This window comes from Vicia villosa, linkage group LG6, assembly GCF_029867415.1.
Source record: "Vicia villosa cultivar HV-30 ecotype Madison, WI linkage group LG6, Vvil1.0, whole genome shotgun sequence".
Classification (NCBI taxonomy): Eukaryota; Viridiplantae; Streptophyta; class Magnoliopsida; order Fabales; family Fabaceae; genus Vicia; species Vicia villosa.
The window spans coordinates 126,924,329-126,930,891 of NC_081185.1; positions in this window are offsets into that span (position 1 = coordinate 126,924,329).

Below are 6,563 nucleotides of genomic sequence, written 5' to 3' on the forward strand. Positions count from 1 at the left end.
TGCAAAGAAGTATGATCAGGGGATGAGAAAACTGAGGTATAATCATGTGGCTCTATGTTCATTGAAGCCCATCTGGATTGGAGCGTCTCTCTGCTTCAAATCAGGGCATTGATTAGAGGGTGCAAACTTGCAAATCATCTGGTTCTTTAAATCAGGGTTTCTTTGACCAAAGTCAACCAGTTGACTTTCTGGTCAACGTTTAATCAGAAGTGGCTTCGATGTGTGGAAAAGTTCTCATACTGGCTATGTGGATGTGTTCGCTTGACTGGATATGAGTGGAAGAGATTTAATCGGGAATTTCATCAATAGTCGGAAAAATCGGAACAGTTGACTTTTGGGTCAAAATCGGTAAAATTATTCGAATATTGACTTTTGGTGGAAAATTAATCAAGAAAAGTCGAAGAACGGATAAAATCGGGAGTTCGGCAAAAAGTTGGGAAAAATAGAAAAAAAGACATTCCAACACTTAGAAAAATTTTTGATGTCTTAAATCTTGTTGAGCAGTCCACTTCAGCACCAGATTACGCGTGGCAAACGGCATTTTTCGGAGAAATTTCCAACATCAAAGTTGTTCTTCTCATGGAGGAGAACAACTTTGTAGTTGGACACTTTTTCATTTGAAGCTTGTATGAAGAGTTAAAGTGGTGCGAAGTTGCTGGAAACTCATTTGAATCAAGTCACATTCCAGGTCACCAGTCAGGTCATGACCTGGCATTTTCACAAACACATGGCATGCCAAATCTCCAGTCATTTTTAGAGCTGTACAGAAGTGATATGAACGCAAACTGGATATCATTCTCTTCTTTGCCATGTCATCTATCCATTGAGACAAGAATGGGTACAATTGGACAAATATTGAGTGAGATACAAGCCTTCAAAGTCTCACCCTCTCACTGATCAAGTCAAGCATCTAGCCAAGGCAGAAATCCAGGTCACGCATGTCATTCTCACAAACACATGGTGGGCCAACTTCAAGTCCATTTTTCTTCCTCCACAAATCTCTATTTTGAACAAGCTTGATCTCAAACCACTCTTTGCCATGCCCTCTATCCAATAAGCCCAAGATCATTAATTTTGGACGTGCGTGGACCAAGATAGAGGACTCTAAAGTCGTGCCCTGACTGTACCACACCTCTGCCATGAATTTGAAACCAAGCTTAAGTCGCGCGTGTAAGGATTGATACAATTGCATGTCAGCATGTTTATAAGCAAGTTCCACACGATTCCATGTGTTGTTTCACAATATCTTCAACATCAAATTTTTCCCTTTATGTGTTATCTTCATGGTGAGCACAAGTTTTAATCATACCATGGCCTATGGAGAAAGATACATGAATGGAAAGTTGACAACACACACATAAGCAAGATTTGATACTTTGCCATGAAAGCCCATGCATTTTGCTGCTAAAGCAAAAGTAAAGTGAACCATACCATAATTGCAAAAACCTTGTTCACTAAGCATTGCCAAGCCAGCCCCACATCGAGAAAGAAAATAAAGTTTCTGTAATTGCATAGTCCAAGCTCCACACCCAAAAAAAAACCTTTCATTCCTTTCACACTTATCCTATATAAGCAGCTTGAAGCTCACTCACTCAAAGGATTTTTACACACACGATCCACAAAAAACTCACAGACTCTCCTCTCTCTCACTCACATTTCACACTCTTTGCTCCCTCCACACTATCCCTCTCCCTCAGTCCTCCCTCACTCTTCCCTCACTCATACCTCCACCACCTCTCACCACCACAACAAACTTCTCCGACCACCGTAACCGATTCCTTTAACCAACTCTGGCCACCACATATCGTCCCTACTTCCTCATCTCCGTTTCAATCCCTGCTCTGCAATCATGGTGCTATCTTGAAGCTATCTTGAAGCTGCGTTCTTCTGCAATACGAACACCACACTCGGATAGCTAATTGGAGCTCGTGAGTTGCGACGCATACACCTGGATCCAAGGCTTTCTCAGGTTAGCTTCTGGATCTTTCTTCTGCATCCATATGCATGCTGTATGATGTTGCTAATGTGTTTTACCGTGACTGTGCTTGATAAAATATGCATGATGCCTATCGTGTGGATCTCTCTCTTCTTTGAATTCTGTTAAGATGTTCATGTAGCTTTTTGAATGATTGCTTCACGAAAATGTGCTCTAGAATCCATAAGAACTCCATTGATGTGCTTGCTTCTAAGTTTTAGCGTAGATCTTGAATGTTAGGGTTTTAGATTCATGCTCGGTTTTGAAGTTCGAGGAAGAGTTAGAGAAAACTAGTGGCAGATCAGTGATCTACGTGAGAATCCGAGGGGAACGGTGGTAGTCCGGTTGATTTCTGGAAATTTCAAGGTGTCTCCGCCGCCGGAGTGACCGGAGAAGATGACGGAGCAAGGGATCTCCGGCGTGTGTGTTTCTCACGTTTTCCTCAGGCCTGTGTACGTGTCTTCAAGTGATTGGCGCTGGATTCCTTTTCTGATTATTGTTTTTTCCGTTTCTCAATCATTAGCAATTGATTTGGCACGATGTGATTGGCTCTGGCATGATCTTTGTCTTATTATACTTTAATTGCAATATGACCAATTGATATTAGTCCATGTCACGTTACACACACAATCTCACATGCAATAAATATTGAACAAGGGAATAAAACAAATACTCATGCTGACACAATATGCTGAATAATAAATCAATAGTGGAAATAATGGAAGGACAGTGTAGTTGGGCCACGCGCCCTTGGGCCTCCCTACATTTTTGGGATTTCACCCCCAGACTGCTAATACACCACCCTGTTCTGGACTGGGCCTTTGTGCGCCCATGCTATCTTCACCCCCTTGTTTTGAGCCTTTTTGCTATAACTGTTTTAGTTCACGATATTAATTACTGATGCACCCCCCTTTTGCTGCTAGTTAAACAAATAATAAAATTGATTTTTCTTTTAATTCCTTTTGCATATTAATTGAGTTTTACTTAAATAAAAAAATTAACAAAAAAACATTTTTCACCCTATTAGACCTTTTTTAGAATATTATATTCTTTTAATTGAATTTTAATTGGTGTTTTCTTTGATTCTTAATTGGTTGATAATCCATAAACAAATAGTCTTTCTTTGTCAATTCAAAAATATTTCTAAACTTGAATAAAAAATGCATTGGGTTTGTATATATTTTTCATGAGTAGCTTAGACTTTAGTTCATTTCTTTTTGTGAATATTTTCAATATATTGTGAAATGCTTACATAGACTTTCCCTCCTTTATACTAGAATAACATTAGGTTTAGAGATTAGGCTAGTCCCCCTCTTTTCATTCTTTTTCTTTTACAACATAAAACATCTAATAAAATATCAAAATAAAATCCCCATAAAAAATACAAAGAAAACTCTAAAAAAATGACTAATAAATACTTTGACTAATAAAAAGGGAATGGAAACTTGAACGTCCCTTGCTTTAGGGAACGTTCGAGAGCTTGGACCTCCCTTGCTTTAGGGTTCCGTTCGGGCGTAAGTTCCCAACTTCTAAAAAACACAAACCATAGAGTAACTCGAGTTTCCCTTGCTTTAGGGATTTTCTCGAAACGCTCAAAGTCTCTCTCTCATCTCTTTCTCTTAAGGGCACTGTTATCTCCGCTCCATTGCATCCTAGGCTGTCCCCTTATGCAAGAGCGCGAGCGTTAACTCCGCCCAACTAAAAAACACAAAAACAAACAAAACTATGGAGCCGAACTACGGCGCTCTGATTCCTGAAAAGGATACGTAGGCATCAAGTCGCGGGGCTTGAACGAGCACACTTGTAAATAATTCCTTCTTTTCCCCGTATTTCTTTTGCATTCATTCGCATATAGACATAGACATAGTACACACCCTTTAGATAGAAACAAACATAGGTGGATACCATCGAGTACGATGGGCGCGAGGGGTGCTAATACCTTCCCCTTGCGTAACCGACTCCCGTACCTTGATTCTCTGGTCGCAAGACCCTGTTCCATCCTTTGTCAGGTTTTCTGATATTCCTTTCCCTTATGGGATAAATATATTGGTGGCGACTCTGTTCATTTTTCGCGAGCGTGCGACACATCCGTTTGGATGTGTATGCTTTATTCTGAACACTAAAGATCATCTTGGTAAGTTTGATTCCAAAGCACAAAAATGCTTCCTTCTTGGATATTCTGAACGCTCAAAAGGCTACAGAGTATACAATACTGAAACATTGATTGTAGAAGAATCAATCAATATCAGGTTTGATGATAAGCTTGGTTCTGAAAAACCAAAGCAGTTTGATAATTTTGCAGATTGCGATATTGATATATCAGAAGTTGTTGAGCCAAGAAGCAACGCATCAGAAGCAGAGCTTCTCAGAAGCAAAGAATCGGAAGATCAAGTATCAGCTTCTCTGGAGAATCTAAGCATTTCTGAAGAACCATCTGTCAGAAGATCATCCAGACTCATTTCTGGTCATTCAGAAGATGTCATTCTTGGAAAGAAGGATGATCCAATCAGAACAAGAGCATTCCTTAAGAACAATGCAAACTGTCAATTAGGTCTTGTATCTTTGATCGAGCCAACTTCTGTTGATCATGCTCTAGAAGATCCAGACTGGATAATTGCTATGCAAGAAGAACTGAATCAGTTTACAAGGAATGATGTTTGGGATCTTGTTCCTAGACCAGATGGATTCAATATAATAGGTACAAAATGTGTCTTCAGAAACAAGCCAAAAATGAAAAGATGAGAAATTCTTACGTATGGGTATCTGCTGAAATGACATTTTTTTTTAAGAAGTTCTGATTGAAATCAATTAGAATTGTGATTCAGTTATTACTAACGTTTCATTGTCTAAGTTGATTCAGAATCTCTTTAAAAGCAAAACAGCTGTAACTGGCTATCCAGATGGTAAACACGTGTTCACTATTCCTGGACAAGCGTGCGTGCAGTTGAGGGGACGTCTACTTAGGTAACTGTGCAAATCACATCTTTTGTCATTATTATCTCTCCTCACGTCACGTAACATTAAATGCTTTTCATCATTTACTCTCTTTCAGTTTTCTTTTTATATTCTTCAAACGTTTCTTTTCCCTCTCATATTTCTCTCTCTCTGCATTCAGTTTCTTTTTCGTCTCTCTCTTTACATTCATATCATAAACCCTAGCAGTTTCCAATATCTGCAAATTCATCATGAATCCATCGTCAAGCTCTGGGAATCAAGATAATGATCGGAAACAAAAGAGAAAGGCAACTGCTGAACCAGAAACCAAACCAAAAAGAGTAAGGATCTCCTATGACCCTCTCAAAGTGTATCAACCCCTTGACGGTTCCCCTCAATCACCTCCCTCTTCAAAGACCTCCACCACCTCTTCCTCCTCATTCATCCTCTCAGAACCACCTTCTTCACCATCTGATATCTCCTCTCCTTCAACCCTTCCATCAGATATTTCTTCATCTCTCTCACACCCTTTTCCCACCAGAACACCTAATCCCTATAGCGTTGTTCTTCCCGACTCCAGGTTCACTGTCAACCCTCCAACCCCTACCACTCAATCATATCTGGAGCTTTCACATGCTGATGTAAATGGCTGGTTGGAGATTCTGGGTGCTGCTCACCTTAATCATCTGGATGAGTATGCTACAAGCAACCTGTGGAATACCTTTCGTCAGGATTTTCTGGCTAAGGCTATAGACACTCAGAGAAGGATTATGTCTGAAGCTCCTGGTGTTCGTGGTCTTCGGTTGGAAGTTGGTGAAAGCAGCCATCACCATCTCATCAGGAACAGAAGTGTTCTTGAAGGGAAGATACCAGCAGATGAGTTGGAAGAAGAAAATCTCTGCAGAGACATCGTGGTGTGGAGACCATGGTTTCCTGTGCTGACTGGAGATTTTCAGTGGCTGTTCAACTGGTTCAGAATGAACCCTTCTGAAAAAGCACCTCACATGGTCTTTCCAGTAGTGGTTTATCCTGCTGAAGTTGCTAGTCCTACTCCTCCAACAAACCTAGCAGCTATTCTTCAAGCGTTGGAAGCTGGAACTTCTGAGCTGCCTGAACCAAAATATGCTAAGGCGACTTCTGAGTCAGACTCAGATGAGGAAATGGAAGATGCTCAAGCTGAAGATCTCCCAGAAGATCACCCTGCTGAGATTGCTGTCCCTTTTGGCAGAAATTCAGGTGCCTCTTCTTCTGGTGAAACCTCAGCTCTGATGGAGACCTTGGAAGCTCTTCATCAGAATCAAGCTATGCTGGCTTCTCGTTTGGACGCGCAAGAAGCAGTCAATGCTGAGTTTCGCTCCTTCATGACAAGGCAAGCTACAAGCACTGACGGGATTCATGATGTTCTGGCGCGGATTTTGCGTAGGCTAGGATCTTAGTCTTTTGGTCTTTGTAGTTTCCTCTCCTTGTTGCATCTGTTTTCCTGCATTCCTTTCTTGTAATCCTTTTTGATTATATATGAAAAAGTTTCTTTGTTTCACATTCCAGTGATTTTATTTGTCATTTTATTCATCTGAATCTTTTGATATATTCTTTTTGATGTTATGACAAAAAGGGGGAGAAGATAAATGATAAATGATTTGATTAATCTATCAGT